The sequence below is a fragment of the Staurois parvus genome, unplaced genomic scaffold (genome assembly GCF_062004578.1).
Source record: "Staurois parvus isolate SC_StPar_1 unplaced genomic scaffold, SC_StPar_1.0 ptg000248l, whole genome shotgun sequence".
NCBI lineage: Eukaryota > Metazoa > Chordata > Amphibia > Anura > Ranidae > Staurois > Staurois parvus.
Window position 1 is genome coordinate 1,428,858 of NW_028318044.1, and position 13,571 is coordinate 1,442,428.

Consider the following 13,571-nt stretch of genomic DNA (forward strand, 5'->3'; position numbering starts at 1 on the left):
AGAATTAACCCCATCTGTATTTTGCACACAGGTCTTCTTTATAAATTGTAACTAGATTTGAGCTTTGACGTAACAAAGGATTGAGGCCTCTTTCACACGGTCCTTCTGTATGTCCATTTTTCATCTGTCCCTTTACAGATGAAAAACCGACCCACCATGTATTTCTATGGACTTGTGGATGTAAATGGATGAACAGATCTTTTTACATCCGTTAATATCCACATCCGTTTTTTTGAACGGAAGAAAACCCTATTTTTTTCCGCAAAAAAAACAGGTTGGACAAAAAAACGGATGTCAACGGATGTAAACGGACCAAAAATGGATGTAGACTGATGAAAGTGGATCTTAACAGATGAAAAACTGATCTAAATGGATGAAAAACGGATGTAAACCAATGTAAACTCATCCATTTTTTCTTTGAAAAAACGTAACTGAACTGAAGAAAAAAAACGGAATGTCCGTGTGAAAGGACCCTAATGCTGTTGAGTCTGGGCTTCATGCATTGCATGATAACCGCTTTCCCCCCGCCCTATAGTAGATATACTGCTAAAGGGAGGCAGGGGTGCGCAAAATCACAAGCAGCGTGCGCGCCCTACCCACGCTGCTGTTTACGGCCTCGGCTGTCAATCACCGGGTCCCGGCCAGTGATTACTTGCCAGCACCTGGTGACTGAGGAGTGAGAGAACTGTAAATAAACAAGTTCTCTCCCCTGTCAGCTCCTGCACACGGCTATGAATGGTTTTGCACAGCAGAGCCATACAAATCAGTGTGCCTACAGTGAAACACAAACACAGAACATGTTGTAAAACGGCACACAGTTAACGCTTTGATCGCCCCAGATGTCAATCCCTTCCTGCCCCTTCCTGATGTCAGTGACACCATGTCAGTTCCCCCCAGTATCAGAATGTCCGCCACAGTCGGGCTATAAGTCGCTGATCGCCGCCATTACTAGTAAAAATAAATAAATAATCCCAGTATGGTATATACCGCCATTTGTAAACACTACCACTTTCACGTAAACCAATTAATTTACAAGTATTGGGATTTTTTTTTAGCAAAGACTTGTAGCAGAATATATCGTGGCCTAAATTTATGACAAAATTAGATTTTTTAAATTTTTTTACTGGACATGTTTAATAGCAAAAAGTCAAAAATGCAGTTTTTTTCTCAAAATTGTCGGACTTTTTTGTTTATAGAGCAAAAAAATTAAAAACGTACAAGCAATCAAATACCACTGAAAGAAATCTCTATTCGTGGGAAAAAAAGGAATTAAATTGCATTTGGGTGCAGTGTTGCATGACCGCACAATTGTCAGTTAAAGTAACGCAGCGCCGTAACTCAAAAAATGGCCTGGTCAGGAAGGGGGGTAAATCCTCTGGAAGGCAATGGTTAAAGCGGAGTGCCACCCAAAAGGGGAAGTTCCGCTTTAAGGACTGCTCCCCCACTCCCCATTAAGGATTGGCACCTTTGGGGGGGTGGGGGGGAGCGGGTACCCGAATTTGACAGGTATCCGCTCCTACTTCCGGTCCGATCACCTAGGCGATCGGAAATGGAAGGTGTCCTCCCTCCCTCCCTGTAGTCTTTTGAGACACGTGACAGGTCCCAGGACCATTCATGAAGCACAGTGCTACTCGCACATGCGCAGTGGGCTCCCAGCTGTGAAGCCTCAAGCTGTCACAGCCGGGTGCCTACACGGAAGATGCCGGCCTCCTGGAATACAGGACAGCTCGGTGAAACAAGCTGCGGGGGACACACCATGGGACCAAGGGACAGGTAAGTAGCTGTTTTTTTAAAAGTCAGCAGCTACAGTTTAGTGTTGCTGCGGTTCTCAGCTTCAATAAACCAAGATCTACCTGACATGTGTGGTGGTTTGTGTTTTCCTAACCGTAGTTACCAACTGTAGCGCACCCCGGAGGAGCCACTGATGGCAAGTAGATTCCTTCTCCAATTCTAGTGCACACACAGCCAGGCATACAGCATTCTCTCCTTTTCACTGGCTCCAAGAAATAGTCTAGGGGTGTCTTTTTATGCTTTCTTGCAGATTAAACTTGGATACAGTGAAGGGGGCATGGGATACACCCAAAAATGCTGAACTGACACTTCTCCTCCCACAGATCTTATAGAAAGTTCCCACAGAATTTTCTACTGGCTGAGAAATGCCTAGGACCTGAAACTACACACAGTCATTAGAGCACAGGTTGGTGATCACAATGCCACATGTCAGCACCTGTGGTAGTGAGCCCTTGTAGATACTCAACTTGGGGTTCCCCAGGGCGCGGAGTCTAAGCCCCAGTCTGTTTCTTCACCAGAGCCCCTGATGGTGGGGATGGACTTGAAGCAAGCTGGGACCAGGTCGCGGCCCCCAGGTACGCCCAGCTGAGGATGAGGAGACCGCTCGCGGGAGCAGAGTACAATGGAAGGAGACAAACGGAATTCCAATAGACTAGCCGAGGTCAGGATGGGCGGGAAAACAAGCACAGTCAGAGAACAAAGCCAGGGTTGGTACACAAGTGGTCAATGCAGGATACAGGCAATAGCAACACACAGGAGCTCTGACAACTAGGAAGTTGCTCAGGCAAAGTGGCCTAGACTGAGCTTGTTTTCTATAGACAAGCAAACAAGGAGACAGGCCAGGAAGTGATAGAAGGGAAGGAAATAAAACCCAGAGAACAGCAGATGACGCCCATAGGTGAGTACAGACAAGCACACATGAGAAGGGATCAGGAACAGCACTGAATCAAGGAGGTAAGAACACAACCAAACTGCAGGCTAACTTGTGACACCACAGGATCATTGGATGACTCCTTCACATATTCATCAGGCACCCTTCAGTGAGGGAGACAGACTCACAATACCACAGGACAGCTGAGACTTCAATGACCTCCAAGAAGAGTTGCCAGCACACAACCCCTAGGGGTAGCTCCCCTAGGAAGGGTTCTCCTCTACAGGACTGGACTCACAACCCACACACACTACTCCAGGCCTCAAGTTATTTATGGGCTCCCCAGCCACCTACTGGACACAACTCTGCAAGGATTGGCTGGGTCCCCGTAAAAATTCAAGTTGCTCCCTTTCTCCTCCCTCCCACTATGATTCTAGAATACAGGGGGAAGCAATCAGATCAGCAGCCTGTGAGACACTGAGCAGACTAAAGCAATCACCGGCTGCTCCACAGACTACAGAGGAGCTAGTCTAAATTTGCCTAAAACCTACACTGACTAGGAGGGAGCTACACAACTCTTACAATGGAAATCCTTTCTCTCAGTTTCTGGAGGCATTAGGACAATCTCTTCCATACAATGCTCTTGCCACCCATGTCCTGAGCTTGCATCAATAGGCTGGATTCACACCAGCAGGAGAGTAAAGTATCAGCAGGAGGTGATGAGAGCAGTAGTAGGGAGATGGTAGCAGTGAGGGTGAGATGTACAAGTTTTGGGGTGGAGCAGAGGGGTAAAGAAATGAGATTTTGGAAATGCAAGAAAGTAATATGAAAAGGAGGAGTAGAGGGGACATATTAAAAAGGTAGACTTGTAAGAGATGTTTCCCAGGGTGTTTGCTCGCAGTCTGTCCAGCATGCAGTAGAGTTTCTTGCTGTTGTTGTGTCTTCTTGCTGCTTGAGTTCTCCTGCTGTGTTTAACTGCTTCTTCTTAGCACTCCATCACCACAGCATTCATGCAAAAGCAACACCCCCATCAGAGACTGTGCCCCACCCATATCATTATCATCAGTGATCTCCCCCCATAAGCTGGTCTACATTTATAGGGAGATGCTCAAATGAGCATTCAACTCCGCCCCAATTAGAAGTTGATAAGGATCACATGAATAGTGGGGGATGTTTCTCAAGGAGACCAGAAACAGACTACAGTCATAAAACGGGTGCAGCTGGAGGTGAGAACTGGTCAACATACACAAATATAAATACACTATTTGTTCTGAATTTAACAGGAGTCAATGCGTTTTCCTAGTTAAGAGTGGAGATAGGAGATAGGTGCATTTACCCAGAGAAAAGCAGCAGGAGTCAATGCGCACCGGATCCATTGTATTTAGCTTTCATTGATCCAGGTGAAATGCACTTGAGCTGACATGCACTGACATCCCTTTTTTAACACACTGTGCATGAATGCATTGAATGAATACATTGTTGTTTGTTCTCAGCAGAAGGCAAACCATATTGTTGTTCTTTCCTTAACCCCTTCACGCCTCAGGGTAAAACAAATCTAAATGCCTAAGCACAATTCTGCAACGTTGACGTGTTAGTAAAACCGTACATATCGTCACAACTACTTTGTACATCCAGGTGGATTATACCTTGTTTTTTTCAGGACAAATTGGGCTTTCATTTGGTGGTAAATGGTCATGGATAGCTCCTAATTTTTTTTTATTATTAAAGGAAAACTGGGCCAAAATAGTAAAAAAAATCATTTTTTTAAATTTAACTGTGTGTTTCTTGTTACGACCATAACCTACCACCAAAGAACAACTCAAAATACATTCTCCAGTTCTTGACGATCGCAGCGATACCATATATGTGTATGTTATTTGTTGTTTGTACCCGTAGTACAGTCCAGAAACAACAGTGCGCATTTTGTTTTTGTCTTTTTTTTTAATATAAAACACACTGTCACTGACATTGACATTAACACTAACTGACACTGATTTTTTTTTTTTAAATCCTGACCTTTGACCCTGACCTTTGACCCTGACCTTTGACCCAAACACTAACCCTGGTACTGAACTAGATCAAACCTTGATCTAGGTATTTTTCTTTATTTTTTCTTTTATTTTTTAATATTTATTTATCTTTTTTTTTTTTTTACAAACTTTTTTTTCTCTCTCTGTGTCAGGAGTTCAAGAGATACAATGTATCTCTCTTCTCCATTCATAGAGAGAGAGAGAAAACAAGGGGGCCGGGCTGCACAGTGATTGATCACTGTGATAGCCAATCAGAGGCTATCACAGCGATCACGTGACCCGGAATCGGGAGTCCCGGGTCCCGATCGTTAGAACGGGACCCGGGGCTCTCAGTGACACCGCGGTCTTGGTGCTGGGAGCACAAAGACAGGTACGCAAATATGCGGCCCCACGGAAAAAAGCCCAGGTCCGTGAGGCCGCATATTTGTGTTACGTCGGCGTCAAGGGGTTAAAGCGTATTTCCACTACTGGAGTCAAATTTAAGAAAATGCCACTCTAGGTTTGTTATATGTTTCCATCAACACTGCATACCTAAAAAAGGTGTTTTTTAAAAATATTTCCTACCTCTTAGAAGGTTCTCAGGAGTAGATATCATGGCTGACTAAAAGGTTTTTTGAACAACGTTAGAGCCAGTCCAGGTCTGTCCAACCACTTGCCCTTCAGAGGATTTAAGCCCTTTCCTGACCAGGCCATTTTTTGCATTACGTTTTTTCATCTGTTTTTCATCCATTTACATTTGTTTACATCTGTTTACATCCGTGTTTTTGTCCGTTTACATCTATTTACATGTTTTTGTCTGTTTACATCCTTTCTTGTCAGTTTACATCCGTTTTTCTTCCTTTCTGGGGTTTTTTTAACAGAAGAAAAATAGGGTTTTCTTCCCTTCAAAAAAACGGATTTAAAGCAGAGTTCCACTCACCCTGTCAAAAAGGCACCACCTGCCTGGAGTTTGCATATTCTCCCTGTGCCTGTGTGGGTTTCCTCCAGGTACTCCAGTTTCCTCCCATACTTCAAAGACATGCTGGTAAGTTAACTGGCTCCTGTCCAAATTGACCCTAGTATGTGTATGAATGAGATTTAGGGACTTTAGATTGTAAGCTCCTTGAGGGTTAGGTACTGATGTGAATGTACAGTATATGTATAAAGCGCTGCGTAAATTCATGGCAGTATATAAATTTGCAAGAAGTATGTGAACCCCTTGGGATTACGTGGAGTTTTACGTAATCCATTTGTAGACAGTCTGTCTTACCGTGGACACATGAACATCAAGGCTTTTGGAGATACTTTTTTAACCCTTTCCAGTCAACAATTCTTGATGGTAGGTCTTCTGAGAGCTCTTTTCTGTGAGGCATGGTTCACATCAGACAGTGCTTCTTGAAACCAGTAAACCCAAAACAGTTGTGTGTATTTTAAGGGCAGGACAGCTGTCAGCAACACATCCAATATCATCACACTGATTGGAGTCAAAGTTGGCTCACTCCTGGCTCCAATTAGCTCTGGGAGAAGTCATTAAGCTAGGGCCTCACATACTTTTTCCTCCCTGCACTGTGAATGTTTACATGTTATGTGCAATTAAACCATGGCAACATCTAATGTTTGTGTAGTATTATGTTCAGCAGACTGTGTTCTTCTATTGTTGTGACTTAGATGACGTTCAGAGCACATTTTATGCCCAATTCATGCAAAACTCCACGTAATCCCAAGGGGTTCACATACTTTTTCTTGCAACTGTATACTCACCAGCCACTCTATTAGGTCCTGCTAGTGCCAAGAAAATCTCCCCCACACCATGACACCGACACCACCACCAGCAGCCTGAACCCTTGATAGGAGGCAGGATGGATCCCTGCTTTCATGTTGTTTACGCCAAATTCTGACCCTACCATCTGAATGTCACAGCAACCAGTCTGCCCATTGACCTCTGACATCAACAAGGCATTTTCATCTACACAACCGCTGCTCACTGGATATTTTCTCTTTTTCGGACCATTCTCTGTAAATCCTAGAGATGGCTGTGCATGAAAATCCCAGCAGATCAGCAGTTTTTTAAATACTCAAACCAGCCCATCTGGCACCAACAACCATGCCACATTCCGAGTCACTTAAATCCCCTTTCTTCCCCATTCTGATGCTCGTTTTGAACTTCAGCAAGTTGTCTTCACCACATCTAGATGCCTAAATGCATTGAGTTGCTGCCATGTGATTGGCTGATTAGCAGTTTGTGTTCCCAAGCAATTTAACAGGTGTACCTAATAAAGTGGCCGGGGAGTGTATATTGTACATTCACATCGGTCCCTAACCCTCAAGGGGCGTACAATCGAAGGTCCCTAACACACATTCATACATACACATACTAGGGACAATTAACCTACCAACATGTATTTTGGAGTGTGGGAGAAAACCAGAGTACCTAGAGGAAACCCACACAGGCACAGGGAGAACATGCAACTCCAGACAGGTGGTGCCGTGGCTGGGATTCGAACCAACAACCTAAATGCATTGAGTTGCTGCCATGTGATTGGCTGATTAGCAATTTGTGTTACCAAGCAATAGAACAGGTGGACATAATAAAGTGGCCGGTGAGTGTAAGTACCAGTAATAAATATACAGGCTAAACAGGAAGTGAGAGGAAATCCCTGCAAATAAAAGGAATCCCTTGGGGCCACCGAGGCCACCAGGACTAGTGTCCTCATTGGATGATTCCCCCTCTATTGCTTTTCTGGGGACAACACAAAATTTGGGATTTTCTTTTACTTTCACAGGACAAGTAGAGAGGGTGAATCTCCCTATTGGGGGCACAGACAGAACAAAAAACCTGACAGGGGTGCTAATTCCTCTCCACTCTATCCGGAAAAAAAAAAGTTTGCCTTTAGTTATACTTTAAGCTGCCTGTGGATGGGATATGCCGTCTCCTGTATGCCTGTTTGTAAAGGGATTTCACGCTGAAATCCCTCTTCACCATGCCAATACCATGTCCACTGAACATGGTTATGCTGTAGTACGGGAACCAGGGGTGTATTTACCACAAGTCAAACAAGGCATTTGCCTAGGGCAGCATTTTTCAGAGGGGCAGCCTCCCCCAGGAAAAAGGGACATATGCGGCATGGGAACCAGGTGGGATCCAAAAGAGGCTGTGGGCTGTTTGATGGTGTATGCAGAGCCCAACTCTCGTCCTGAGGGATGTCTGGAGCTGTGAAGGTGAGTGTGTGTTAGTGGAAGGTTCTCTCGGGTGGGGGCAGGGGTGTTATTGGTCACTGTCGGGCTCTGTCCAGGGGGGGTAGGGGGTCTGATGTTGGTCGGTGTCAGGCTCTCTCCGCCGGGGTGGGGGGGCGTCTGATTTTTGTGCTGCCTAGGGCAGCAAAAAACCTAAATACACCACTGATGGGAATTGGTGTCAAGCGGTATTGCCTATGGATTTTGACATGCCCTAATTTTTTTGCCAGCCTCACAGTTGCACCAGCATGCACGATGGGGCTATTACCTGGTTAAAAACATGCCTCAACAGCCTGGTTTTGTCAAGTGACATTCTTTGCAGTCTTGAACAGTATATTAAATGTATTAAATATATAAATCCTGAAAGGTGTTTATTTAGCTCACTCTCAGACACCACCAGATTTGATCATACATAATGCCATGATATATTAAAACGGGAGCTGCTATTATTAACCAACTATAACTTATAATCAAAAATGTGATAAATTAAATACAAATTTAACCACAAATAATAGCGCTACCCTCAAACATATAAATAATAATAAATAAATCCACCACCACATATGTGCATTGATTAAAATAAAATAGAAGTACCGTATTTTTCGCTCCATAAGACGCACCTAGGTTTTAGAGGTGAAAAACAAGAAAAAAAATATTCTGAACCAATGGACTGCAGACACAGTACAGGAGATGACCAGAGACTGCAGACACAGTACAGGAGATGACCAGAGACTGTGGACACAGTACAGGAGATGACCAAAGACTGCGGACACAGTACAGGGAATGACCAGAGACTGCGGACACAGTACAGGAGATGACCAGAGACTGCGGACACAGTACAGGAGATGACCAGAGACTGCGGACACAGTACAGGAGATGACCAGAGACTGCGGACACAGTACAGGGAATGACCAGAGACTGCGGACACAGTACAGGAGATGACCAGAGACTGCGGACACAGTACAGGAGATGACCAGAGACTGCGGACACAGTACAGGGAATGACCAGAGACTGCGGACACAGTACAGGAGATGACCAGAGACTGCGGACACAGTACAGGGGATGACCAGAGACTGCGGACAGTACATGAGATGACCAGAGACTGCGGACACAGTACAGGAGATGACCAGAGACTGCGGACACAGTACAGGAGATGACCAGAGACTGCGGACACAGTACAGAAGATGACCAGAGACTGCGGACATGGTACAGGAGATGACCAGAGACTGCGGACACGGTACAGGGGATGACCAGAGACTGCGGACACAGTACAAGAGACGACCAGAGACTGCGGACACAGTACAGGGGATGACCAGAGACTGCGGACATAGTACAGGAGCTGACCAGAGACTGCGGACACAGTACAGGAGATGACCAGAGACTGCAGACACAGTACAGGGGATGACCAGAGACTGCGGACACAGTACAGGAGATGACCAGAGACTGCGGACACAGTACAGGAGATGACCAGAGACTGCAGACACAGTACAGGGGATGACCAGAGACTGCGGACATAGTACAGGAGATGACCAGAGACTGCGGACACAGTACAGGAGATGACCAGAGACTGCGGACACAGTACAGGAGATGACCAGAGACTGCGGACACAGTACAGGAGATGACCAGAGACTGCGGACACAGTACAGGAGATGACCAGAGACTGCGGACACAGTACAGGAGATGACCAGAGACTGCGAACACAGTACAGGAGATGACCAGAGACTGCGGACACAGTACAGGAGATGACCAGAGACTGCGGACACAGTACAGGAAATGACCAGAGACTGCGGACACAGTACAGGAAATGACCAGAGACTGCGGACACAGTACAGGGGATGACCAGAGACTGCGGACAGTACATGAGATGACCAGAGACTGCGGACACAGTACAGGAGATGACCAGAGACTGCGGACACAGTACAGAAGATGACCAGAGACTGCGGACATGGTACAGGAGATGACCAGAGACTGCGGACACAGTACAGGGGATGACCAGAGACTGCGGACACAGTACAAGAGACGACCAGAGACTGCGGACACAGTACAGGGGATGACCAGAGACTGCGGACATAGTACAGGAGATGACCAGAGACTGCGGACACAGTACAGGAGATGACCAGAGACTGCAGACACAGTACAGGGGATGACCAGAGACTGCGGACACAGTACAGGGGATGACCAGAGACTGCGGACACAGTACAGGGGATGACCAGAGACTGCGGACATAGTACAGGAGATGACCAGAGACTGCGGACACAGTACAGGAGATGACCAGAGACTGCGGACACAGTACAGGAGATGACCAGAGACTGCGGACACAGTACAGGGGATGACCAGAGACTGCGGACACAGTACAGGGGATGACCAGAGACTGCGGACACAGTACAGGAGATGACCAGAGACTGCGGACACAGTACAGGAGATGACCAGAGACTGCGGACACAGTACAGGAGATGACCAGAGACTGCGGACACAGTACAGGAGATGACCAGAGACTGCAGACACAGTACAGGGGATGACCAGAGACTGCGGACATAGTACAGGAGATGACCAGAGACTGCGGACACAGTACAGGAGATGACCAGAGACTGCGAACACAGTACAGGAGATGACCAGAGACTGCGGACACAGTACAGGAGATGACCAGAGACTGCGGACACAGTACAGGAAATGACCAGAGACTGCGGACACAGTACAGGAGATGACCAGAGACTGCGGACACAGTACAGGAGAAGGACCAGAGACTGCGGACACAGTACAGGAGAGGACCAGAGACTGCGGACACAGTACAGGAGATGACCAGAGACTGCGGACACAGTACAGGAGATGACCAGAGACTGCGGACATAGTACAGGAGATGACCAGAGACTGCGGACACAGTACAGGAGATGACCAGAGACTGCGGACACGGTACAGGAGATGACCAGAGACTGCGGACACGGTACAGGAGATGACCAGAGACTGCGGACACGGTACAGGAGATGACCAGAGACTGCGGACACGGTACAGGAGATGACCAGAGACTGCGGACACGGTACAGGAGATGACCAGAGACTGCGGACACGGTACAGGAGATGACCAGAGACTGCGGACACGGTACAGGAGATGACCAGAGACTGCGGACATAGTACAGGAGAAGGACCAGAGACTGCGGACATACTACAGGAGGTGACCAGAGACTGTGGACAGTACAGATGACCAGAGACTGCAGACAGTACAGGGGATGACCAGAGACTGCAGACAGTACAGGGCATGACCAGACACTGCGGACCTTTAGGGAGGGAGGGGGAGCGGGTACCTGAATTTGACACTTCCACTTCCTCGGAGCTCTCCTTCCTATACTGTGGGCATCCGACTTTGACAGCCGGGTGCCCACTGCGCATGCGCGAGAAGCGCTGCGCTTTGTGAATGGCCCCTTCGTCTCCTGGGACCTGTCATGTGTCCCAGAAGATGCCGAGCCATTCACAAAGCGCAGCGCTTCTCGTGCATGCGCAGTGGGCACCCGGCTGTCACAGAAGCCGGCGTGGGAAGACTACAGCGCTGGACCGAGGAACAGGTGAGTTCCTGCCGCAGAGAACAGCTGAGTGGCCGGCCCGGTATTCTGACATGGTGGCAGCGGAAATAGCGGACCAGCCGCTTTACATTCGCTCCATAAGACGCACTGACATTTCCCCCCCTTTTATGGGGGGAAAAAAGTGCGTCTTATGGAGCGAAAAATACGGTAAGTATATTACATTTATTACTGACCTATGTTGTAATTTTATTCTGATGTATATCTGTTTAATGTATTAAAGACTGTACTGCGGTTGAAACTTCTCTCCCCTGAGGAAGCCCTTGTCGGACGAAACATGTAGGGAAAATGTAGTCCTCCAAACTGCAGTAACAGTGTCAAGCTCCTATTTTTGCCTCTATAGTATTGTATCAATTCATTTTATACAGTGATTAACAAAAGTTGTTAAAATCTTTTTAATATCTGTTTTGTATCGTTGTATTTTTGCACCTTGAAAATCCCACACTCCTCAGCTCTATATTTTCAACTTATGGGGATGCCATTTGTACATCTTGTCATTCACTTGTCATTTCTCTTTTCTATCATACAGACATTATGCCACGTGTAAGGGGCCTTAGTTATTTGTCAGCTTTTGGAAGATTCCCTCAATTTCAGCTCCAGCGACTATGGTCATCAGGACAAACAGAGGGGGTGAATCTCCCCATTGTGGACACAGGCAGCAATAAAAGCTTGACAGAAGTTCTAATCCTTCAACACTCCACTTTAGATACACTTTAACTCTTTGTGGTGTTCTTTTTAGATAAGGCTGGCAATGGGAAATACTTGTGGCTGTAATCTCAGAAAATTTGTTTGAATGTGAGTATCCACTTCCGGACTATTCTATAGCAGATGTAATGCTACAGGGCGGTCACTTTGTGCAAAATCATGTGTGTATGTGTATATATATATATATATATATATATATATATATATATATATATATACAGTTGTGTTCAAAATAATAGCAGTGTGTTGAAAAAAGTGAATAAAGCTCAAAATCCTTCTAAAAGCTTTTATTTCCATCCACACAAATGCATTGGGAACACGACACATTCTATTCCAAATCAAAACATAAAGAAAAATATATCAAATTTGTGTTGTTCCTCTAAAAAAATTGAAGAAAAGTGAATATTAGACGGTTCAAAAAAATCGCAGTGTTTGTATTCTTCTTTACAAACTCAAACATTCACTATATAGACTGAGAAATGTTTGAAGATTTTGCTTTCCTTTGAATGACTTCATGAATATTTGGTTGTAGTCGCACTGTTTCTGAGAACTGCTGTACATCTGTGTTGCATGGAGTCAACCAACTTCTGGCCCCTGTGATCAGGTATTCCAGCCCAGGATGATTGGACGACATTCCACAGTTCTTCTCTATTTCTTGGTTTTGCCTCAGAAACGGCATTTTTGATGTCACCCCACAAGTTTTCTATTGGATTAAGATCCGGGGATTGGGCTGGCCACTCCATAACGTCAATCTTGTTGGTCTGGAACCAAGATGTTACACGTTTACTGGTGTGTTTGGGGTCGTTGTCTTGTTGGAACACCCATTTCAAGGGCATTTCCTTGTCAGCATAAGGCAGCATGACCTCTTCAAGTATTCTGATGTATTCAAACTGATCCATGATCCCTGGTATGCGATAAATAGGCCCAACACCGTAGTATGAGAAACATCCCCATATCATGATTCTTGCACCACCATGCTTCACTGTCTTCACAGTGTACTGTGGCTTGAATTCAGTGTTTGGGGGTCGTCTGATAAACTGTCTCCGCCCACTAGACCCAAAAAGAACAATCTTACTTTCATCAGTCCACAAAATGTTGCACCATTTCTCTTTCGGCCAGTCAATGTGCTCTTTGGCAGATTGTAACCTCTTCAGCACACATCTTTTTTCCAACAGTGGGACTTTGCGGGGACTTCTTGCAGATAGCTTGGCTTCACATAGGCGTCTTCTAATTGTAACAGTCCTCACAGGGAACGTCACACCTTCTTTCATCTTCCTGGAGCTGATTGTTCGCTGAGTCCGTGCCATTTTGGCTATTCTTCTATCCATTCCAATGGTAGTTTTTCGCTTTTCTTCCACGTCTTTCAGGTTTTGGTTGTCATTTTAAAGCG